The 25,642-nt window shown below is 33.9% G+C and overlaps 1 long non-coding RNA gene across 4 annotated transcripts in view; it reads left to right on the top strand.

Annotated features, from left to right (window-relative positions):
* The window catches only part of LOC105749385, a 134,055-nt gene that overhangs the window by 4,324 nt on the left and 104,089 nt on the right, over positions 1-25,642 (top strand). For all 4 annotated transcript variants that reach the window (XR_004231103.1, XR_004231102.1, XR_004231104.1 and 1 more), the window contains exon 2: positions 19,733-19,846. This is a non-coding gene — a long non-coding RNA (uncharacterized LOC105749385). The remainder of the gene's footprint in view (positions 1-19,732; positions 19,847-25,642) is intronic.

The following is a 25,642-nucleotide window of genomic DNA, read 5'->3' as shown; positions in this document are numbered from 1 at the left end:
CTTCATGCTGAATAAAATGAATAGATATTTCAAGACTTTAAAAAAATACTTAATATTCATTTAAAAAGTAAAGATATTGCCCTTAATGTACAAAATTGTCATCATATTAATATGGTCTAGAGAGGCTATATTTGGCATACTTAGAAGTTTTCTTCATGTTTTGCTAAAGGGATATTACAAAAGTTAAAATCTGAATGATACCACTGATTCCAAAATGAATATTTTCAGTTTTTCATTTGAAAATATTAAAACAGTTGCCTATGTCTGGGGAGGGGTGGAAGAGAGAAGATTGGAGAAAATTTACTCCATGTAGCTATTTGGATTTAATTCCAAATTTTATTTTAAAATGTTTTAAGTTTAAAAAAAAAAACCTATGAACTAAACAATTTGTGTGTGTGTGTGTGTGTGTGTGTGTGTGTGTGTGTGTGTGTGTGTGTGTGTGTACTATAATTCAATGAATGGAACAATGATTAGAAAGATGCATAATAATCTTAAATAGAGTTAGTCATAGTTCTTTAAATAGTTCACTTATTTTTTTTGTCTGCAAAATGGAATCAAGAATATACTTTGTAAACTAGGACTGATTTGTATAAAATAATAGTAAAGGTTTTGGAGATAATTGAAAATGCTGTCACAAGCTCATCTTATTTTAGCATGATGTTTGTTAAATTGTATGTTTTTTTTTTAAAAACTTCCTTATATGTTTAATATTTGGAACTAGAATAAAGTTATGGAGATAATTTTAAAAATAGATTTTAGCTTATAGTTTAATCTCCTAAAATTAAATTTCCTTCCCTCATGAACCTACCTACTTGAAATTTTTTTTTTTACATTACATTTACATTTACAGCTCTAATGATGTTAAATGCTGGGCATCTTAGCTATAACAACAATAGAAAGTTTGTTTTTTAATAATGTCCTTCATGTTTTCTTCCAACTGTTCTATTTGTATTTTAAGTTAAACATTGTTTTAATTGTACTTAACCAAGGGCACTTGAATCAAGTTTAATAGAAGGCTTTTGCATTTTCTTTAAAGAGTAAAGAACTAAGCACATTTTATGTTAAACATTTTAATTTAATGATAATTTTAGATCTGCTTTTAAGCTAATTTTAATTAGTATGAACAATGATAACAACATATTAAAAAAAAAAACTTCATGTCATTAAAGTGTTTTTCAAATGTTCTCCATATTGGAATTGTCTATTATCTAACTTGTAATCTTGACAATTTTTAAAAATCTAGAAATCGGCATTTTCTCATTATTAAACCTGGAATGAGAATAGATAACATTTATGTAGCACTTTAAAGTTTTTATGACCCTTTACATGTATTATCTCCTTTGATTCTGATCTTCACAACAGCTTTGTGTGGTAGGTATTACTACCAAACTCACCTTGCAGAGAGGTTAAGTGATTTATCTAGAGTCACACAGCTAGTAGGATTTGAAATTCAGGTCTAGCCATCTGTCTATGGATCCTCCACTTTACCTGGAGATCAAGTTTATCTTACCTCCTTATTTTACATATGAGAGAGCTAAGGCTCAGAAATGGAAAATGACTTATCACAAGTTGAGATAGCTTGCAAAAAAAGAAGTCTTCTGTCACCCTGAACATATGCCCTTCCATATGTTTAAAATATATATAAAACAAAATACATTTTTAAAAACTATCACATTTTTCTGATTTATAAACAAATGTTTTTTGAAAATACTGGGTTTTTTTTTAATGATTATATATAGCAGTTCTAAGACCTGTACTAAGCTGCAGTAGTTTATATGAGCATACTCTTAATTTATGTTATGATATAAGACCTATAAAAACAAATAACTATAATGGAATAATAACTTGTATTTGTTAGTTTAAGAAAATTGAAATGTATCCAGAAATAACATTTTAATTATGAATTGCTGGATTAACTTGAGAATGTCACACGGAAATTATATTTTAGTAATTATAAGTTTTAATTTAGTTTCTGTTTTTTGATAATCTTTGTCATGTGGATAATACAAGTACAGAATATGTTTTAGTTAACTGATGAATTTATGGTTTGCCTCCTCATACCCCTTCTTTATAATTGGCTTTTTGCCAAACAACATCAGAAATATTACTGTATGATATTCATAGTGGACTGTGTTTTTTTAATTTCTTATCTGAAAGAGAAAAGAAATGAGAACTATGTAAGATAAACCTGAGCACTGACTAAAAGTTTCCTATAACTTTTTAGTTTGAGTGTTGAACAATTATTTTGAATGTTTGTTTTTAATCTATAGTATCCCGATAAAGGAGATGGTATTTAAAAACAATTCATCAGAATTTTTAAGTTTGTTAAAATGTTAGCATTTAAAATTTAGCAATTAAAATGAAAAAGGGAGTTTTGTAGAAAGTGAATTAGGTGACAAGTAAAAGTCTATTGAATTTATTCTTACTGTTTTCCTAAGATCACAATCTTACTTTATTTGTTTATGCAGGTCTGATGTTCAGTGGTCAATGATTCACTATAGTCATATCATTTGAAAGTTATTAAAATAGGAATAACCCAGTTCTTAAAAAGTTTGTTTTAACTGCTATTATACTTTTAAAAGCCCAGAGGATTTGAAACAATTTTCTCACTGATTATCATTCTGGATGATCATACGTAAATTTTAAAAGTACTGACTTTTATAAGATGACAGAAAAGAAGAAAGGGTAACAGGCATTCAGGGGAAGTATTTCTATATACAAATCAGCCTTAGAAACCAGGGTCATCAGTTTGCCAAGCATGCTTATAATTGTTTATTTGCAAGCTGAGAAGAAATGGTGAAAGAGATATCATAACTTCTTATACTATAACATTTATTAATTATTTAAGTGTTAATATATGTGTCTAGGGGGAAAAAAAGTAAAGAAAAACTGTGTTATTACCTTAAGTCTGACCAATCACAAGACTCCAAATTGGGTTTCCAAGGGCCCTAGGACCTTGAGGATTTCTGTGGAAGGAATTGAGAAGAACTTAACATGACTATTAGTCCTTCCTCTGTACCCCATTCAGTCTTCTTCTTTCCCCTCAAGCACAAACAGGAAAGGTGGAGCTGGTGCAGGGATGTGAGAAGTTAGAACCTCCTGCCATTAGAGATTATTGTGATAATAATTGGGGAAAAAAGTCTCTGTAGTTCTGATAGAGATCGCCTAGAACATGCTTAGTGTCATGATAAAATGGTGTGATGATCTTGCATCTTGGAATTGTTGAGTCAAGGACTTAATGTCAAATGAAATCAGATACCTTTATTTCATTGATGAGGTACTCCCAAGGGCTTGAAGTGAAGAATCTGAGGTCATACAGCTAGTTCTCTTCTGAGTTCTGAAGCCACAGACTCCCTTGAGTACTAGTAAAGTGGTCTTTCCATTATACTGTGTAGAAAAATGATTATGTTGATTCATTACTTTTGAATGGGAAGTAGTTAAATTATTTTAAAATCAAGGTTTTTCCACTTACTACTTGTATGACTTTTAGCAACTCACTTAACCTATCCAGGCTTCAGTTTTCTTATCTATAAATTGAGGTTAAATTAATTAACCTTAAAACTACTTAACCTCTTCCTACTTTAATTTCATGATTCTGCATTTATTTTGTTATAGCATTATGTTTTCAACAAATAATCCTTAAATACTTATATATCCCTTTAAAATTTCCAAAGGGCTTTTACAATTATGAATCTCATTTTTATTCTTACAACAAGCTTCAGGAGGTAGGTGCTATTCCTCATGTTATAGATGGGAAAACTGAGGCAGAGATTAAGTTGAACTTGGATCCTTCTGACTCAAGTCCAGTACTTTCTGCACTCTGCCATGTAGTTGCCTTTTGAATTTTTCAGATCAAAAAGTAGTAAGGCACTTAAGAACAAGGACCATATATCATTTATCCCCCTCAATTTCTAGTATATATTATGCCTTACGGATTATGGACATGTAATTTTCCTGAATTGGTCAATATTTAATATTGATAACCATTATCTAATGAGCAAATGGCATATTAAAGACATAGTGCTGGTGTTTTATCAGGGAGTAAGGGTAGAAAACAGAAAAATTATATCCTTTTGCAAGTTGAATTAGATGGCCTCAAAGGCCATCATCAACTCTGAGATTCTATGTCATAAGACAAGAAGGAATGGGGGAGGACATTTATTCAGTGCTTACTATATGCCAAGCACAGTACTAAGGACTAGGGATATAAATAGAAAAGTAAGATAATCCATTCTCTCAAAGAACTCACAGTCTAATTGTCTAAAAGACAGCACACATGGAAGATTTTAACAAGTCTGGAAGGTCCAAAGTTATAGAAAGTCCAATGGTCCTTAGGGTACATTAAAAAAAACAGATGGTAATACATCTTTAATGTCATTTCCACCACAAAATCATATTTATTTCTTATGTTGAATCATTTAAGGGAAGACAAGATGCTCATTTGATTCTTACAACAACACTGTGAGGTAAGTTATTATTGACATTTTACAGTTGAGAAAACTGAGTCAAAACAAGTTTAAGTAATTTGTTTTAAGGTGGTAAGTAAATTTACTTAATTCACTATAGTCATACCATTTGAAAGTTGTTAAAATAGGAATAACCCAATTCTTAAAAAGTTTGTTTTAATTGCTATTATACTTTTAAAAGACCAGAGAGATTTGAAACAATTTTCTTACTGATTATCATTCTGGATGATCATACTTAAATTTTAAAAGTACTGACTTTTATAAGATGGGAGAAAAGAAGAAAAGGTAACAGGCATTCAGGGGAAGTATTTCCCTGTTAATTACTAAGCTAATAAGAGTCTGAGATAGTAAACTCAGCTAGTAGGAGTCTGAGTACAAACTTGAACTTAGCTCTTAGTTCGAGACCCAGTGCTTTATCCACTGTCTGAGGTTAAATTTGAACTCGAGTCTTCTTAGTTCCAGACCCAAAGCTTTGTCCACTGTGTCTGAAGTCAAATTTGAACTCAGATTTTCTTGATTCCAGCCCCAATGCTTCATGCACTATGTCACCTAGTTGCCTTGAAAGTGCCAAGGTCTCTGGGGGTGAGGATTATTATTAGTTAGGTATAAACACTTAGGAAGCAAGGACTACAGAACCCATAGAAGCAGTTGCCAGCATCTCCATAGTGCTTCCTGCCAGAATTGATTCTTGCCAGAGTTGGACCAGAAGTCTGAGAGGTGTTGCCATTCCTGGGGCTCTTGCGTTTAATTTGACTGATGGTAGAAGTTGGTGTTTGTGGCAAGGAAAGTGGGCCAATTCTCCATAGAAATAGATCCCCCCTTGATAATGGCTATGGAGCCTAGGCTGAATGCATGAGTTGTGGTCTTGAGGGCACTCTTGTTTCCAAGGCCGTTGATTTCATGGTTCTGGCTAATTTACATGGTGGTCTGAGGAGACTTAGAAATACAAAAATTAGTTTAATCAGGAGAATATTCAAGTAACTGATGATTGGGATTAATTTCTTATATTTATGAAAGTTAAGAAATCCCTTTTATATATAATAATATTATGAGGCTTCTAATGATTTTGATTAACATACTAGTTTCAGTAGCAACACTTTTTTATGGTATACAATATCCTCACTGAGATAAGTCAAAGTAGTACAATTCTTTCTTTTCTAACCATTTTATCATATTTATCAATAATTTATATAATAGCATTCTATCAGACTTATAGATAAAACAGAGATGGGAAGGATAACTATTGTATTTTAAAAAGTTTAATTCAGAAGATTTTGAGAATCTAGAATGTTGGGTCTTATCTAATAAGGTGAAATGTCAAGTTTTACACTAGGATTCAGAATTAATCTTAAAAAATACAAGATGGCAGTTATAATTAGACAGCACATTTTCTGAAAAAAATATTTAGTGATTTCAGTGGACTTTAAGTTCATATAGGTCAGTTTGTGATTGATATGTGAGCTTGGAAAATATATGCAGTCTATGCCAGGTGTGTGTGCCAAGTATTGAAAGTATGAAGACAAAAACAAAAAAATTACCTAACCTCCAGAAGTTACATACTATTAGGGCAAATATGTGTACATAGAAGGGAATACAAAATAAATCCAAAGTAAAAATAATTCTAAAGGATCTAAGCAGCAGAAGTGGATCAGGAAATGAGATATTTTTAAAAGTTGGAGGTGAAGTTAGTATGGTCTTGCCATGAGGGACAGCTTACACAAAAGCACAGAAAGGAGAGTTAGATTTCTTGTAGCAGGATTAGCAAATAGGCTCATTTTGATGGAATATTGAGTGAGAAACAAAAAAATTGGAGGGGATGACAATTTCAAATACTTGAAAAGTATTTGGAATAAGAGAATTCCTGCTTGATTCCAGAGGGGAAGAAAAGTATCATTAGTGGTAAAGGTTACAAAGAAACAAAATTAGACATGATAAATGGAAAAACTTTTTCATTATTAGGAGCAAACCAGCAGTGAAACAGATAGTATTAGAAGGCAGTGGGTTCTGCTTCAAGTTGTCTTAAAGCAATCTATATGACTACTTGGGTATGTTTTTGAGATGGATTTATTTTTTTAGCTTTTTATTTTCAAAACATTTGAATAGTTTTCAGCATTCACCCTTGCAAAACCATGTGTTCCAAATTTTTCCTCCCTCTCTTCCTCTCATCTCTCCCCTAGACAGAAACCATCTAAGATATGTTAAACATGTGCAATTCTTCCACATTTATTTCTACAATTATCATGCTATACAAGAAAAATCAGATCATAAAGATGAAAAATAAGAAAACAAAAAGTAACCAAACAACAAAAAAGGTAAAAATACCATGTTGTGATCCACATTCAGTCCCTATAGTCATCTCTCTGGGTGCAGATGGCTCTCTTTAATCACAAGTCCTTTGGAACTGGACTGAATCATCTTGCTGTTGAAAAGAGCCATGTCACTCAGAATTTATCGTTGTATAATATTGATGTTACCGTGTACAGTGATTTCATTCTGCTCATTTCACTTAGCATCAGTTCATGTAAGTCTCTCTAGGCTTCTCTGAAATCATCCTCCTGATCGTTTCTTGCAGAACAATAATAATCCATAGCAATCACATACCATAACTTATTCAGCCATTCTCCAACTGATGGACATCCACTCAGTTTCCAGTTCCTTGCTACTATAAAAAGGGCTGCCACAAACATTTTTGCGCTTGTGTGTCCCTTTCCCTTCTTTATGATTTTGTTGGGATATAAACCCAGTAGAACACTGCTGGATCAAAGGGTATGCACAGTTTGATAACCCTTTGGTCATAGTTCCAAAGTGGCTCTACAGAATGGTTGGATCTGTTCACAACTCCACTCCACTCCAACATGGGTCCCAGTTTTCTCATATCCCCTCCAACATTTATTGTTATCTTTTTTGAGTTGGATTCTTTTATATATGAATTGGATTAGATAATCCCTGAGATCTCTTTCAACTCTAAAATTGGCATTCTTTTCTGACTCTCTTTTTGGTTGCTGTATCTCCTGTGGTATAAATAAGTCATTCCATTAAAAAAAAATTTTTTTTTTCTATTTTTGAAGTGTTAACCATTTCTTTAACAGGCAGGTTAGTGTATTCAATTCTCATAGTTTCTTGTGAAATAATAGACTATTTCAATCAGAATGACATGGGAAGAAACTAGAAACTACATTCTCCTGACTTTTAAAGCTGAGTATGGTGTTTCTGCCACCTGTACTGCTCTAGCTGGTACTCATAAACCTTAGGTAGAAGAACTCTGATGAGTATGAGAAACAAGTATACATGGCTTTTACATAATTTATGGAAACCCAACAATATTCACAACTTCAGTATTATACATTAATTAGAACCAACAGGGTTTGGCATTTTGCTTTCTTTTTTGACTTCAGATTTATACATCCTCTGAATCAATCTACTCTATTTGTCCATGTCCCAAAGAAAGACCTGTTGGTTTTTATATATGAACTTAACATATTAGATGGCTTCTGTCTAGGGAAGAGGTGAGAGAAAGAGAGGGAGAAAAAATTTGGAACACACGGTTTTGTAAGGGTGACCAGAAGACCTAGTTTTGTATTTTGTCTCTAGCCGAATCTTAAAGCATTACATAAATGTGAGATTATTATTATTGATAAAATTGATTTCATTTCTATGGAAGAAATATTTCATGAACCCAACACTTGTGTGAAATCTTCCCCTCCCTCCCCCCAAGGCTATTGAGCTTAAGGGACTTGCCCAGAGCCACACAGCTAGGCAGTATTAAGTGTTTTTGAATGCCACATTTGAACTCAGATTCTCTTCACTCCAGAGTTGGTGCTCTCTATGTCTCATCTAACTGTCCCTGAAACCCTTCTTTATAAACAGACCAACATTCTATATAAAATATGCTGGGAAGGGGGAACTGTCAAAAATGTAACACATTAATTTTTGTCTTTTAAGATTTTACTTGAGCCAGGTACCGTCTTAATAATAAATCTTGTTCTCTTTCTTCTAATTCCCAAACCTCATGAACTATTCTTCATGACTTGTTTGAGATTTTCTTGACAAAGATACTGGAAGGGTTTGCCATTTCCTTCTCCAGCTCATTTTAGAGATGAAATACTGAGACAAACGGACTAAATGACTTACCCAGGGTCACACAGCTAGTCAGTGTCAGACCAAATTAGAACTCTGGGAGAAAAGGCTTCCTTCTGACTCCAGGTCTGGCACTCTGTCCAGGGAGCTACCTAGCTACCCTGTTTTACATAGAGTGGGGACTTAATAAATGTTTTTGTTATTTTAAGTTATGTATTTTTAAAAGATTGACTTCTTTTTATAATAAAATATATCTGGAGAATGTTTTAACAGTTTGCTGTCGAAGCAATCAAAATGTAAACAGAAAGTATGTTTTATGACAAGCATTCTAGATTACATTAAAGAATGTTAAGTGAATAGAAATGTTCACATAAGTTGATCATACAGCAATATGGTCTTTTAATTGATTCTTTGGTTCTTAGCATAAGTTATATTTTCCCAAATGATGTAAGCAAGAATTTCTATGTATTATAGTCCATCATGGTGGAGTCTTCCCTTGTCCCCTTCTTGTAAGGATTCTGGGAATTAAGCCACAGAAGAAAAAAACAACTCTAGGGTTATTAGTAAAGTTTAGACCAAACCTATTTCCTTTACAAAGATACAAGAAGTTATGAATGTTTTGTATTATGATTAACCTGAAGTTTTCATTTCTGTTTAGCAAAATGTCTTCCTATATCATTTTTACAGATTCATAAAGCCAGAGTGTCTTTGCTTAGTTTTGTCATGAAAAAGAATTAAAATACGGAAGCATTTAAAAACTTTATAATTCCTGTCTTGTGTTTTTATATTACCTTTATTTCCAAATATATACTTACCACTCCTCTACTTAGTGAGCCATTCTTTTTTTTCTCCATTTTTCAAGTGCCTTAGAGAAGAGTTGCTCATGTATTAAAATAGTTCAAATATAAAATTAGTGCTAACTAAATTATAAGAAAGTGCAGTAGTTTATTTCTCTAATCTATTTTTACCATTTTAAAGTAAGAAAGATGATTTTATGTTAGTGCAGAAGGAATTTGTTATGTAAAAAGTATTATCTTTAGATCCTTTGTTGTTTGCTGCAACATGAGCGTAGTTTTACTGAACATCAAAATTGGTGATCCTGTGCTACCAGTTTTTTCCCAAATAATTGGGAATGCTGGCCTGTTCCATCCCAACATCCCTTATTTAAGGTCTGTGAATATTTTCTGTTATTTGAGTAGGCCACCTATTGTCTGGGTAGTATAGGTTTGTTCAGAATCTCAAACCTGAGTATAAATTCCAGTTCTGGTCCAATGAACCTCAGTTTCTTCATCTGTAAAGTGTGAGAACTGAATTAAGTTAGATGTTCCCAATTTTTTTTTGGTTTACATACTCATCATATCTCGGTTTTTTCAGGTAGTCTCTAGACCAAAAGAAATACTTAACAATTCCATTTATTAAATAGATCCAAACAATGAATATTTTTGTCCTAACAACTTAGTAACTGTTTGGAAAAGTAGCATAATTTGAAAGAAAATTATATATCACTGTTAATGTTTTATTTCATTCACAATTAATAATGGAATTATGGATTTTTTTGGGCACTGCACCATTTACTAGAATCAATTTTGGATACCATCATTGATTTCCTTTTTTTTTTTTTTTAAAGTTTTTAAATTTATTTTAAACTTAAGTACAAAATAAGAAAAGGGGGGAAAAAAACATTGCATGTATACTGTAGGACATGAGAGAATTCAATATAAAGCAATAAATTTCCATTTCAACAAAACTTATATAATAAATACATACTGTTTTCAAAGCTATCTAGCTTTTCATTGCTTTCTTGTAGGTTCTTTTGTTTTCTGCTGTGCAGAAAAATTTTTATTTCTATACAGAAAAATTTTTAATTTTCCCCTCCATATCCCTCCCCCTTGCCAAAAAAAAAAAGGTGTGGATTATGCACATACATATATACATATATCTACATATATATTTATAAACATATATCTAAGACTGTTGTGCTTACTTTAACTTGACATCTTTTTCTCTGGAGGTAGGTGGCATCTTTTATAATTCAAATCTTTACTTGCTGTGCTAAATCAACTAGCTTATTTCTTTTCCTAGACCACAGCAGTATTCCAACCCAATCACATTCTACCTGAGAGATGTTTGTAAGCCTCCTCCTTCCCCATTTCCCTGCATTCCTTCTATTCTTAACTGTGTAGGTTTTATTTAGACAAGAAAATTTTAATTTAAAATTTTGCACTTCCACAATGCTCTTACCTTATAAAATGATTTAATGCCTGAATTATTTCTGAACGACTAAATCTACTTCCTTTGCGTCTTTTTCCCCTGGTTTCTTTGAAGTTGCTAACCTTTTGTTCTTCTCATTAAATTCTGTTATTTTTTTCTAACTTAATAAAATAAATTTTTTTAAGTAATTTAATTGGGGTTGCATTTTACAAATAGATTATTTAGGTAAAATTGTCATTATAAAAAAGTATTGACTTTACCTACCCATGAACAATAAATATTACTTCAATTATTTAGATGTAATATTATTTGTATAAAAAATGTTTTATATTTATATCTATATAACTCTTGTTATCTGTTTTGGCAGGTAAATTTTCCGTGCTTATACTCTAATATAATTAATTTAGAATGTCTGAAACAATATTGCATAATATGACTGATACACAATAGTTTCTTTATTTTTCTCTTTTAATTTTGTTGAAAATCAGGACTACTTCCTCAGTCTTTTTTATATAATAAATTCTACTCCTGATCTTTATTTTGTGTTTCTGTGTATCTCTCATTTTTATAATGTTTCCTGAAAGCAACATATTGTTGAATTAAAAATTTTAATCTGCTATTAGTTTCCATTTTGTGAGTAAATTTATCCCATTCATCTTTTCAGATATATATTTTTTTGTATTTTTTCTGCCTTTCTATTTTTCTTATATATTCTTCTCACCCTATTCCTATCCCACCTCACTCCTGTACTTTACTTCTACCACTACCTTGCTCCTTTCTCTTAACCTCCAAGAATTTTCACTTTATCTTCTCCCTCCACCCTATCCTCTGGAGCCTCTTGTTTCTCATTGAAAAAGTAGTACCTCTTTTTAATCTATTATCGTCCTCTGAATGTGAATCCTGATCTCTATCCCCACAGTAGTTATCTATGGTTGGATTCTTTCACCTTTGTTTACTTATTTCTATTTTTTTTTTTATTTTTTAGCAAATATTAATGTAATCAAATTCTAGTCCCAATATATGGGGAATCATGCTCCCAAGTTCAGGTCCTTTTGCTCTTTATTTTCTGAGCTCTATCCCAGGACTCATTCTTTGTTTCTCCTTTCTATTCCTAAACCTGGACTAGAGGCCTTGCTCATACATTCTTGCTAATGATCTTGTCCCCTGTAGTCCTTCTAGTGGCTGTGGCCCATAGTTGTCCTCTCTTCTTGGGACTACTCCTGCAGGTGCTCCCAGCCAGAGAGTTCCTGCCCCTATGCTGCGGGTCCTTAGCAGGAGTGTGGTAGCTTCTTCTCCAGCCGCAGCCTAACCCTGGAGGCTTCTGGTCAGCCCAGTTGTGCTTGACATCCCTCTTCTCAGCCTTAACCTCAGCACCTCTCCTCCCCTTCCCTCCTCCCCCCCCAAGCGCTTAGCATACACACTGTCCATGATATGATAGTTTCTAAGGCTGAAGCTGCTTTCCAAAGCCAGCTGCTCTCAGGCCTGGTTTGTTGATTCCCAAAGTTGGCCTGGAGGTGTTAGCACCTCTCTGGGGTGGTGGGGGATGGAGAGGAGAGGAGAGTCTTTTCAGGTTGTCTTAGGAAAACAACTGGGTCATCTTGACTAATGTTTTTTGCTGCTTCTTCACCTTCCTTCTGAGGCCAAGTTCTTTCATTTTCTTTCTCATAAATTTAGAGAGCAGAAAGTTTTCTAACCTACTTCACAATCATCCCAGAATCTTCTCCCATCATTGATTTTCTTGCATTGAAAATCCAACTTCACAAAAACAAAATATTGAAAATGAGAAAGCTTGAGAGGTTTAACTGATAGAGCCAAAAATACAAGTAATCAAAAGCCTATCATTCACTAATGTCATCAAAAGGAATATAGTTAAGTCTTAATATTGAAACTATCAACTCCCTCAAGCTAGTAGTAGTTCATGCAGTGTTCATTGTCTCTTTGTTTCTCTTGAAAATGTGACACCTCTGTTTTTAAGTTCTTAGTGGCACCTTAGTGGCCACTTTTGGGAACTGTAGGACCAAGGAATGTTTCTGATCCCTTTCAGTTCTGACATCATCTAAGTTTCTGTGTCATTTGCCCATTGTCTTTACATGCTTTGTCTAGATTCTTTTTGCTGATAGACTATCAATACATGTCACCTCTGACCTTCTCCATTGCTCTTTACCTGAAATCTAGTAAAGAGGCTTTAAGTATTGTTCTTTTCATTGACTTCCGAGTGAATATGAATAAGCTTATGCTCCCAGGGTTTATTGTAGGTCATTGTAGGCTGCACTATGTCATTCATGTTCAACTTGCTTATACTAGTGAAGGTGAAATCAGTCTTGAGAAGCTTTGAATCATTTGAGTCTATTTTCTGTCCTGGCTCTTGTTGACTGAGATAACTATTCCATTGCTTTTTCAATCTTTAAACCATCTCTTAGCACCAAGCTTTGTGGGAAGTGATTGCTTTGATTAATTTTTTTCAGGAGTTATAGTTAATCCATCTTATGTCCATTGTATGTAACGGCATTTGGTGTTTATTTCATTAATGGTACATATACACTGAATTTACTTCACTATTGTACATTCAAGTATATTCAAAGTTGCTATTGTTTCTACTGATTCGAATACCATTTGTAATTCACAAAAATATAGCAAAAGGATTTTTATGAACTTAAATCATAAATTGATTGTTTTATTTTCACCAATGTCTTACATTCTCCTCAATACAGAGAGATGTGTATATTTCTACAATGGAATTTTAAAAAAAATTTTTTTGTACCCCAAAGGAGTTGTGCTTAAGTGCCGGTAAGATGTGATTTAAAAATCCTTAAGGCAGTAATAGAAAATTTTTGAGTTTGCTTCTTGACAGCTTTAAGAGAAGAGGGTGATGAAAAAAGACAGTTTGTCTGTAGGCTGCCAACTTTTTGTTTGTTTGTTTGTTTGTTTGTTTTTAATACTCCATGTTATTAGGCTAGGAATTGAGTAGGAGGAAAGCGGGCTGGGTTACATTTGGGAAATTATACAGTGCTTTTAATAACCCCACTCTTCTCTGTGAAACAAAGGCCCATCTTTTAAACAATGATAGTCTTTCTATGATGCTGAAAGACTGCGAGCCATGGAATACCATAGTCATTGAAAAAATAAAATTGTGGGTCACTTAAAGGGCAGTAAAGAAGTATGCTGTGCATGAATAGACTACAACATATAACTAATGATGAACTGAATAGGAAAAAGGCTGTAAAGGATATCAGGGAGATGGATTAATTGGCAAAAGATTCAGATTGTCAGAGAGTGATAACTGCTGGATAACTTGAGTGCTCCATTGAAATCTTCAATACTAAGAACCTTATAAAGATACTGAAATTTATAGGAGAACATAATAAAGAAGAGACAATTAGGTGGTTCAATAGAGAGAACACTGGACCTGGAGTCAGGAAGAAAAGTTCAGAATGCTTTAGACACTAAACACTTGAGACACTAGTGTGCCCCTGAATAAATTACTTAATATCTGTTTACCTAAATCTTCTGGAGAAGAAAGGGCAAACCACTTCATTATCTTTGCCAAGAAAACCCCATGGACATAGAGTGATGTGGTATGTGGATTATGAAGTATCAGACACAACTAAACAAGTGAACAACAAAATGGATGAGGATCCAACCACATGGAATAAGAGATTATAGATAGGTTATCATTTCTGTTGTTGGAAGGAATGATGATATTAATGAAATTATAAGTCTACTTGAAGTATAGAAATCAGTTTAACATGAAAATTTAATGCAACCTGTATCTGTCTGTCTGTCTGTATGTGTTGGGGTTTACTAACTGGTTTTTAAGCACTAGCTGGGTTGTCTTCGCTGGGTTGTTTTCTCTGAGTTTCTGCTCATCTGCTGTCTAGGAAGCCTCAAATGTGTGAGGGTTATGCCATGTGCTAAGAAGAATAAGCCCTTACATTATTATCCTTTGTGGTTTGCAAAGTATTTTACAAATGTCAACTCAATTTTTCTTTGTAAACAACCCTGTGTTGTTTAGGTACTATCATTTTACAGAAAAGGAAATTAAGTCAGACAGAGGTTAAATGGCTTGCCTAATCACAAAGCTAGTATCCAAGGCCAACTTAGAACTCCAATTTTCCTAACTTCAGGTCTACTTCATATCATTTAGCTGCCTCTATATTACAATTAAGAGAGGACACAAAGAAATTAAGTGTAAAACTTGGAGTTTAGAGTTGAGAAGAAATCTCAAGGTTATCCAATTCTAGCTTTCTTACTTCAAGTAGATATGAATTAGGCAACTGCAACTCACAAAAGTGAAGTATCTTACCTAAATAGTGAGTGGCAATTATTTCTTTGCCTTAATTCAAGAAATGAGAGAGAGGAATTAATGGAACTAAAAGTTAAAAATAAGCATGCATCTTTTGGAGCATCAGGACTACACAAGCTTCAGCTTCTTAGCTATAGATTCAAGGCTTTTTGTCTTTTAATATATTTTTAAATTAACTTTAAACTTTGCATTCTGAAAACTGTCAGCCTTGGAGCTGTTTATATTTATAAAGAATTAACAAAATGAGAATTTTAACAATTAAAGTGAGATTAGTGTGTTCATCTAGTGTGTACATGGATAAATGTTGCCTTGGTTATAGAGTCTCTATACATAATCAGACAGGGTCCATGAATAAATATATTCTACCTGTCTTGGTGAGTGTTGTTTTTAGTTATTGTTGGCTCAGGATTTCCATTTAAGTTCTACTTTGATGTCTCAGCTTGGCATGGAGGTGACCTTGGGTTCCCCAGTTTCATGCCAACAAACCATGGATTTTTGCTGATTGTAAAATAGAAGATCTTATATGGGCCTGATAATGGATTGTAATGTCTGTCAACTGAAGGCTAAGGTTAGAAATGAACCAGTCTGGTAAAGTTCAGAGTAGGGCTTTGTCAGAAGAATGGTAATTAAATGGTGAATTTTTGAGAGAGATATACTATTTCATGAAACCATTCCACTGGAGATTGAATTGTTTGTAATATGTAGAAACAAAACTAATGATATTTCCCATCTTTTGTAACATTAATGTAACAATTTATGAGCTCTAGTAACAGATTCCAGGTCTGAAGGCCCTGGAAGCTATCAAAACAGACTGAGTTTATATTTGGCTAGCAAAACCTGTTCTTAGAGTATTATTCCTTTGTGTAGGACCTTGGGTGTGGTGAACAACTCTTACAGGTGGCAGAGTTAAGCTTCTGACTTAGTGGATGTTACTGATAATAGTATATCTAGTTTTAACTAGATATGCAATGTAGTATTGTTAAATCTGTTATTTTAATCCAGTTTAAGAATAGGTAAATTTTATCTCCCTTCTCTTAAAGAATGTTGCAAATTTCATAATTCTAGAGAAAATGTTTTAAGGAAACAGCATACCTTACCAACTTTTTCATTATTTTTCAATCTTTTGTGAATCATTATTCCTGAAGAAAGTAGACATTTTCATTGTAGATTCTAATGAACATGTTCCAAATCTTAAAATAAGCCCCCCACAATTGCATTCTAAGGAGAAGCAGGTCAAGTAGCAGTACTATAATTAGGTAGGAATCAGTATTTTATTTCTAAGAGTTCCTCTTTCAGGAGCTTATAATTTTCTACAAAATGTAAAAATTACCCATAGAGTAAGTATGTTTTATTCTTCCTACCCAAAAGTAATTTTGTGTTAATGAAGTTTGATTAAATTTTTGTTTAGAGGCTATTGGCTTACTGACAACTGAGGGTACAGAAAGAATATTAAATTTACTTTTCTCATACAAAAAATACTCAGATACTATGTGTTTTCTAAATAAAACTGATTTGATTTTAAACTCTTAATCTTACCATAATTGCAAAGTTTCTTAACTTTAAGTTCTAAAGTATGTCTTTAATGTGGTTCAAAGAAGAATGTATTTAGAAAGAAATGAAATTGAAATTTTTGATTATGACATGTAATACAAGGAATATTAGAGGATAAATTCTTGAAGGCTTCATTATGTGACCTCAAGTTTTGTTAACACAAGTCCAGTTTTCATGGTTTAACATATTAAACATTCCCTGAGTCACATCTGAGACTGATGATGGAAGCTAGGTGTTCAGAATTTGAATGGAGACATTAGTTTAAAAAAAAAAAAAATGCGAGTGTATGCTTTCTATTTTGTATAAATTGTGGTATAGGATTATGGGGAGGGAGGATGTCTTGAAACACTCATAGTGAAAGATATAAGCCAGAGTTGAGTGCCAAAGTGATTGTACCCCATCATTAACAAATGTAATACTACCTTCTTTCTGTACTTTTCTGTGTTATAATTTTGTCATTGATGATAACTTTTGTTTTTTTCTTAATTTGTATAATTATAAAATTAAATATCAGGTACAGAATAACTGGGGATCAATTAATCATTATAGCATCCAGTTTGGGGATTTATTAACATTCAAGAGCCCACTATTTTTTGAAGAAATTCAGAATGCAGAATGTATTTCAAGCAGGAGAGCCCTACTTATGTTATTTAAATAACAGAATAGCAGCTCTCCAACACATGGTGGTGAAAACAAGAAAATAACCACATTATCTTTTTGAGCAGCATTTGTAAGCATTTTTAAAGTGCCTACTATACTACAGGCAATGTTCTAAAACTCCAAGCATGATAAGATAAAAATAAAATGGTTTCTGTCATTGAGAAGCTTAATTTTATTGAAGAAAAGACTGGGGAGGAAGAAGAGGACAAAGTAATATACATATAGAAAATTAAATAAAAAATATATGCAAAGTAATTCCAGGAATGGGGAGAGTCCTGGTAATTGATGGGATTAGGATAGACTTCTATATCAAATGAAGATTGCTAGGAATTCCAGGAGAGTCAGCTGGGTGGCTCAGTGGAGGGAGGGCTGGGCCTGTCTGTAGTCAAGAGCTGAATCCAAGTCTGGTTTTAGCTGTGCACCTTGGGTAAATAAATCACTTAATCTGTGTTTACCTTAATCCACTGGATTAGAAAAAATGGTAAACTGAGTGTCAAACAAATCCCATGGACAGCATGAGACTCATGAAGAGTTGGTCACAATTGAACAATGATAATGAGAAGAAATTCCAGTAGATGGAGATGAGGAGAGAGCTCATTCCAGACATGGAGAAAAAGATAGTTTGGGGAACTATAGATGATTTTGGCTGCATTGTAGAGTGCATTAAGGAGGGGTATGAGTTAAAACACTTGCAAATTAGACTGCAACACGATTGTGAAGGTCTTGTAAAACAAAAAGGCGTTTATATCTTATCTGTCAGGTAAGAGGAAGTTATTCTTTAGAGGTTCTTAAAGAGAAAACTAATATAGCCAGACTTGTTTAGGAATATCATTTTGGCAGCTATGTGGAGGATAGATTATTAGGGAGGAGAGAGACTTTAGGTAGCAAGATTAGTTAGAAGAAGGGTATTAGGATAATTCATTCAATTCAGATAAGAGATAATGATAAACTAAGATGTTGACTATGTAAGGTAAAGAGAAATGGACACATTAAAGACATCTCTTAGTAAAATCATCAAGATTTTACAACATTGGGTGTGAAAGAAAGAAAAGCTGAGGAGTCACTTCAAGGTGGCAAATTTGAATGACTTTAAGGAAGATGGTGCTCTCAACAAAAATAGGAATGTAAATAAGAGGTGAGATGTTGAAGGAAAATATAAGTTCTCTCTTATTTCAAATGCCCTATCCTTAATTGAAGATGTTGATGATAGGCAGGTAATGATGTAGGACTAAAATCAGAGGTGAGACTGGGGCTGGATTATGTAGATAGTAGAGTTACTTATATAAGAGGAGGAGGGAAAGAAATGAGCATTTATATAGTTTATATTACCAGGCTTATCTCATTTTATTATGTAGTTGAACTCATAAAATTGCTGAGAGTAAAGGGTAGAGCCCTTGAATATTCTGCTGTATGATGATTACAGAAAAGCATGTGAAGAAAAGATGTGAAGAATCCCATCAGACACAAAGGGAGAAAACCGATATTCATAGATTAAAAAAGAAAAAAAAGGCAAAACAAAAACTATCGGATTTACACAGGAGATTCTCCTTGAAGACAGAAACATCTGTATCTGTCATTTAATGGCAATTAAATAGTAATTTTTGAAATTTTATTTTAGGCGCTGTACTAAATACTGAGTCTACATAGACAGAAAAAGAAAATCTCTTCTCAGGAAGTTTATTCATTAGGAAAGACATCATAGGGCTATTTCATCAGTAGAGAATAAATAAAAGGGGAGGAGAAGGGGGAAAGGCTTTGTGGAGAAGGCGGTGCTAAAGCAGGGATTCTTTGAGGTGAGTACTACTCATTGCAGGTTTGAAAGAGAGTTAGTGCAAACACAGAAGCTGGAATGTGTGATTGGGGGGAGGTTAGCAATAAGGAGTCAAAAAAGATAGGTTGAGGCCAAGTTACAAAGGGTATTAAAAGCTAAACAGATAAAAGCATTTATTCAACTTTTACTTTGTGCTAGGCATCATGCCAAACAAAGGAATTTGGATTTTATCCTAGAAACTATATAGGAAGCCACTAACGTTTATTGAGTTAGGGAGTTGATACTATCAGAATTGTGCTTATGAAAAATTACTTTGACAACTGGGAGATTCTCAGATCACAGATTTAGGCCTGAAGGGGCCCTCAGAGGCTATTCTTGGGGCCAAAAGATGTTGAGTGACTTGCCAAGATCATGTAGATTAAGTAAGCTATGGAGGATTTGAATTTCATTTCTCTAACTACAGTCACTGCTTTTTTCATTTTATGAAGCTGATAGACCAGTTAGATCTTTGTGGTAGTCCAGGTTTAAGATGAGCAATGTCTTGTTGTTCAGCCTTTATTTTGGAAAGTTCTGATGACATTGGGGGGGGGGGGGGGGGGGGGGGGGAGAATGAGGCGCTACTTGATTTGTGCATAAATTGGATTTCAGTAAAGCATAGTTGCATGGAGTCATCAGCATCACCGTCTCTTCCAGGGTCATCGGAGTCCAGTGGCAAGACAAGTGAGGATGACTGGCTATGGCCTGGGCTGCAATGGATGACCTCTGCTATCTGACCAAGCTCTGAATGCTCTCCAGCTCCTGCTTCAGGTGACTTCATGGCTCTTGGAATAAATTATTCTCATCCACCCCTTCCACTAGGAGTAATCTTTATATGCTTGGGGTAGATACCTCCCCCCCAATTCCTCAACAGATTTGAGGTCTGTCATTTATTCTCAACTTGCCCATCTACCAAGACAGCTTTACAAAGGGTGTGGCCATTGAGCATGTGGAATGATAAGTGGACACCAAAAAGGGACTGAGCCACCTTGAAAAGGCATCATTGTAGGTGAGAACAGCTTGAGCAGTTACTTGAAGGTCCAAGAAGTAAAATAGTTAAGGATTAAATTCAGCATGATTGTAGTTGGGTGTATATACTTTTGAAAATGTTAAGTGGATTTCTAACACACACTTTATTACCTTGTATAGTGAAAAAACTATCCATATCTTGTATATGTATTTAACAAGTATAGTCAATTTTGTGGTGAAAAACTACCCATATCTTGTTATGCTTAAATGTAATTCCTAAGATTTATATCAATTACAGAATCTTTCAATTCTGTATGTGGTAATAACAACAGCTCATTTACCTGGTTCTCTGCAAGATTCAGGTTAAAAAGCAGGACCATAGTGTAATTTGAAATTTAAAGAGGGATAAAGTAACTGATTCAAGATAACTTAACTTGAAACTTTACTTGTCAAGGTAACCTTTACAAGGTAACTTAGTTCAGCAAAGCTGAAATCTAAAGTCAGATTTTCTAACTCCCAAGTTACAATAATTATGTACTAAAAAGAATGTGTATATGCTAGTGTTTCTTGTTGATTAGTGAGGATTTTTTCTTCCCTTATCCCCTGAAAGTCCTGATTTCACTTTGAAATTACTGGATTTTCTGAAATGCTGTTGATTATTAAGCTTATTGTTTTTTCTCATTTAAAATGATAACATTTCTTCCCATTAGTGTCATAGTTAACAACTTGAATTTTTCAGTGACCTGGGTTTTGTCAAAGTCGTTCTTTCAGTTGCTCAAATCAGAAATTTCCTACTCTCCTACTTCTCAGTCTTTATATTTATTCTTTAGTATTTAGAAATTTTACATTAAATACCGTTAGCATAAATTTTAATTTCTTTCATTTATGTTTTCTCAGTGACTCAGACTTCTATCTTTGTTTTGTACTTTTGTTTCCTTTAGGATTAAACTCTCCCATATTAGATTATTCTAATTTTTTTCTTCTTTGCCCTAGTAGTGTTTCCTTTCCTCTCATTATTGAACTGTTAGCCTTTTTTTTTGTTTGTGTTGTCAGTTTGCTTGCTTTTAATATGAGCTTCCCCCCCACCCCACATAACAGCTAGGCTGAAGCACTTTAAGAGGATCTTCTTATAAAATTACATTAAGATTTTGATTAGTTTAAATCCAATTTACTAGAAACCTTTACTAGAATTTTTTTTTTTCAGGGTCCCACTTTTAAATGAGAAGCAAATTATTAAAAGCAAGTTGTTATAAACTGATATTTAATCAGTTTGCTTTCAATAATTAGTACAAATTTAAGCCAATCTCCTGTGTTATCTTTGATCTCGACTTCACATTTATCCACTACATTCTAGCAATTATCAAGTCTTGCTCATATTATCTCTCAAAATATCTCTACTTCTCTACTTCTTTTTTCACTACTCTAGCTCAAACCTTCCTCACCTTTTACCTAGATTAATATTTAAAAAAAAAGTTAAAGCTAGATTCCATCTACACTTTATTCTGTATACCATTCTCAGATTTCATTTTCCCTAATGAAAATTATGTTTTCATAATATCTTATTTTGTCAAATCATTAGTGGTTTTTGTATTTTCCTGTCATCAAGTCTATACATCATTCTGTTCTATATATGGTCTCCCAAAATCTAGCCTTGCTTGATTTAGTTTTCTCATTATTCCCCAAAAGTAAACTTTATCTTCTCTCAAGACATTCTTATCCAGACCTTTTTCCTGTTGCCCTGGTCCCTACCTTATCTTCCCTTCTTTCTTTCTGAATTGTACCTACACTTTTAAAGTTTTAGCTCATTCATATGACATTCATAAAGATTCAGGAAAGTCTTTGATTCCTTTATCTTTCATTGATCTCCTCCCTCCCCTCAGAACTTTGATGGTATTTACCTTTTATCATTTAACCCTTAAATATATATCAATTTTATTATTTGTTATTTCATGTGTACTTATTATGCCTCTTTTAAGTGAATTTCAAAATTTATTTAATATTTTTCTCACATTGAAAATAATTTTTTTACGTTTTTAAGATTTTTGAGTTCTAGTTTCTTTCCCCTATCCCCATCTGCAATTAAGAAACCACCTGTGAAGTCATGCAAAATTATTTCCACATAAGTTAAGCTGTGAAAGAAAACATAGATCTTCTACCCCGACAACAATAAAAACCATCAAGAAAAATTAAGTTTAAGAGAGAGAAACAGAGAATCTCGTTTAGACACAATCAGTTCTTTCTTTGGATTAAGATAGGATTTTTCATCCTAAATCCTTCAGAGTAGTTGTGGATCATTATACTACTGAGAATAGCAAAGTCATTTTCATCCCAGAACATTGCTCTTAGTACATTTCACTTTGTTCATGGAGGATTTTCCATGGTTTGTTTTTTTTGTTTTTGTTTTATTTTTCCTGAGAGCATCCTACTCATCATTTCCCAGAAATAAATATTTCATCACAAACACATACCACAGTTTATTGGACCAGTATCCAATTGATGAGCATCTCCTCAATTTCTAATTGTTTTTTGTCCTTAGAAGAGAACTGCTATGAATATTTTTTATTTATACATACAGGTTATTTTCCTTTTTATAAATTCATTTTTTTTTCTGACTCACTCTTGGTATTCATTCCATAGTAGTAGTTTAAACCATAGTAGTGGTTTTTATGTCAAAGGATATGCATGGATTTGCAGTCTTTGGGGCACAGATCATGTATTTAATCATTTATCAATTGGGGCAAGGCTCCTATTTTTTGTAGATTTGACCCAGTTCCCTCTGTGTTTGAAAAGTGAAGCCTCAGAGAAATTTCAAAAAAATTTTTTTACACTTACTATTGCTAATTGTATTTACTCCCCATTTATTCTCCTTACACCCTGTTCTCCTCAAAAGTGTTTTGCTACTGAGCATTCCCTCCTCCCAATATGCCCTCTCTTTTTTCATTCTTCCCTCCTTTTCTCATATCCCATTCCCTTCCTATTTTCCTGCAGGATAAGATAGATTTCTATATCCCTATTGAGTATGTATGTTATTTCCTCTTTGTGATATATCTGATAGAGTAAGATTCACTTCTAACTGCCATAATAATGAGAATGACCTAATGAGTTATAAGTATCACCTCCCATGTAGGAATGTAAAAAGATAAACCTTATTAATAAGTCTCTTATGATATCACCTCCCCGATTACTTTCTTATACTTCTCCAGAGTCCTGTATTTAAAAATCAAATTTTCCATTAACTCTGGTTTTTTCGTCATGAATGTTTGAAAATTCTCTGTTTCATGGAATGAGATCTCCTATTGCACTGAAGGATTATACTGTCTTGCTAGGTAGATGATTTTTGGTTGCAATCCTAGTTCCATTGCTCTCTTGAATATCATATTCCAAGCCCTCCAGTCCTTTAATGTAGAAACTGCTAAATCTTGTGTTATCCTGACTATGGCTCCACTATATTTAATTTTTTTTTTTTTCTGGAAGCTTGCAATATTTTCTCCTCAACCTGGGATTTCCAGAATTTGACTATGATATTCCTGAGAGTTTTAATTTTGAGATCTCTTTCAGAAAGTGATCTGTGGATTCTTTTCAGTTTCTATTTTACCCTCTTGAATATCAGGATCATTTTCCTTCATAATTTCTTAAAAGATGATGTTCAGGCTCTTTTTTTGATCATGACTTCCAAGTAGACCAATAATTTTTAAATTATCTCTCCTGGATCTATTTTTCAAATCAGTTTTTTTTTTCAATGAGATATTTTGATTTTTTTTTTTTTTCTGTTTTTCCATTTTTTGGTTTTGCTTTATTGTATCTTGATTTCTCATAGTAATTAGCTTCCATTGCTCAGTTCTATTTTTTTAAGGAATTACTTTCCTCAATGAACTTTTGTACCTCTTTTCCCTGTTGCCCAGTTTTGCTTTTTAAAACATTCATTTCCTTATGAGATTTTATATTTCCTTTTGCACTTCTCTCAATTCTTTTCCTAATTTTTCCTCTATCTCTCTTCCTTCCTTCCTTCCTTCCTTCCTTCCTTCCTTCCTTCCTTCCTTCCTTCCTTCCTGCTTTCCTTTCTTTCTCCTTCCTTCCCTCCTTCCCTCCCTTCCTCCCTCCCTCCCCTTGCCCAGGATCACACAGCTAGGAAGTATTATGTGTCTGAAGCCACATTTGAAGTCAGGTCCTTCTGATTTCAGAGCTGGTGCTCTACCCACTGTGCCACCTAGCTGCCCTCACTCTTGCTTAGTTTTCAAAGTCCCTTTTGAGCTCTTTCAGGACCTGAGCCCAGTTCTTATTTGTCTTGTCTTGGAAGCTTTGGATGTAGGAGCTTTGACTTTATCATTTTCTAAGTGTGTGTTTTGATCTTCCTTGTCATCATAAAAACTTTCGATGGTCAGAAAATTTTTCTGTTGTCTGCTCATTTTCCTAGCCTATTACTTGCCTTTTAACTCCTTGTTAAAGTAGGTCCCTGTTTCCAGCTTCAGGGTTTGATGCAACTGCTTTCAGAGATTCCCTCTGGGAACCTGATCACAAACCCTCTGTTCTGCCCTGGAGCTGTGAGGGAGGGTCCCTTCCCCACTGTGACTATGAGATCTCATGTGCTGGCCAGAGCTGAGGCTCCACTCACTGACTGGGGCTGCTCTGGGACTGCACACAGTCTCCCACCTCATTGTCACAGACTCTTTCCACTGACCTGCTGAATCCTCTCTGGTTTGCCTGGGCTGAGAGGTCCAGAAGCCTTCAACACTACTGCAAATCAGAGGTCCTGCCTGGGATTCGGGCTGGAGCGGGGACTTGTAATATTAATAGAAGGATAGAATCTTTCTAACTAAATAATGGCATGATAAAATGTTGAAATGATGGTATAGTCCGTGATTAAAGGTTTAGCTACTTCATTCCATTTTAAGATTCATGGAATAGTCTGGCACTTAAGGATTTCAACAATTTGTTGCTTTTCTGTTGTATGTTTTACTACTCAGAGGCTAATTTTTAACTGGAAAGGTCCTTAGAGGTTTTCTAGTTCGGAATCATAGAATTCTAGAATTAAAATAAAAGAATTGGCTACTTGATCTTGAAAAAGAATGCATTCTATAACATAACTCCAAATTGGTCAGTCTCTGAGAGAACTACTTTTAAAGTTAATCAGTTTCATTTTGGTGTAGTTCCAGGTATTGGTCATTAAATCAAAATTTGCATCTTTGCAACTCCCTAAATTAGCCAGAATATAGGGAAAATATTACTACATTCTGTAAGGGGGTAGGGAGAGAGGGAGGCTACAGAGCCAAGATGATGAAGAATAGGAAGGTCTTTGAGCTCTTCTAGTTTCCCTCAGATCAGAGCCAGATCAAGCCTCTAAACTGGTTTTGGAATGACAGAATCCACAAATATTTGGTGTGTAACAAGTCTCCAGCAGAAGATATTTTGAAAAAGCTTCAGAAAAGATCTGTTTCAGTTGAACATGGGGGAGGTGGCTGGTCACAGGCCCACTGTAGAGACCCAGGGCAGTGTGGTCTTCACACATTGGGCAATCTACCAGGAGGCTCTTGGCCAAAGTAGAATCAGCATTGGCTCCTCTGTCCTAATTCAGAAGCCTCTGGGTCAGCATACTAGTTG

Source organism: Sarcophilus harrisii, chromosome 1 (assembly GCF_902635505.1).
Source record: "Sarcophilus harrisii chromosome 1, mSarHar1.11, whole genome shotgun sequence".
NCBI lineage: Eukaryota > Metazoa > Chordata > Mammalia > Dasyuromorphia > Dasyuridae > Sarcophilus > Sarcophilus harrisii.
Note: the sequence above shows the minus strand (reverse complement) of the source record. Positions and strands in the feature narration are given on the sequence as shown.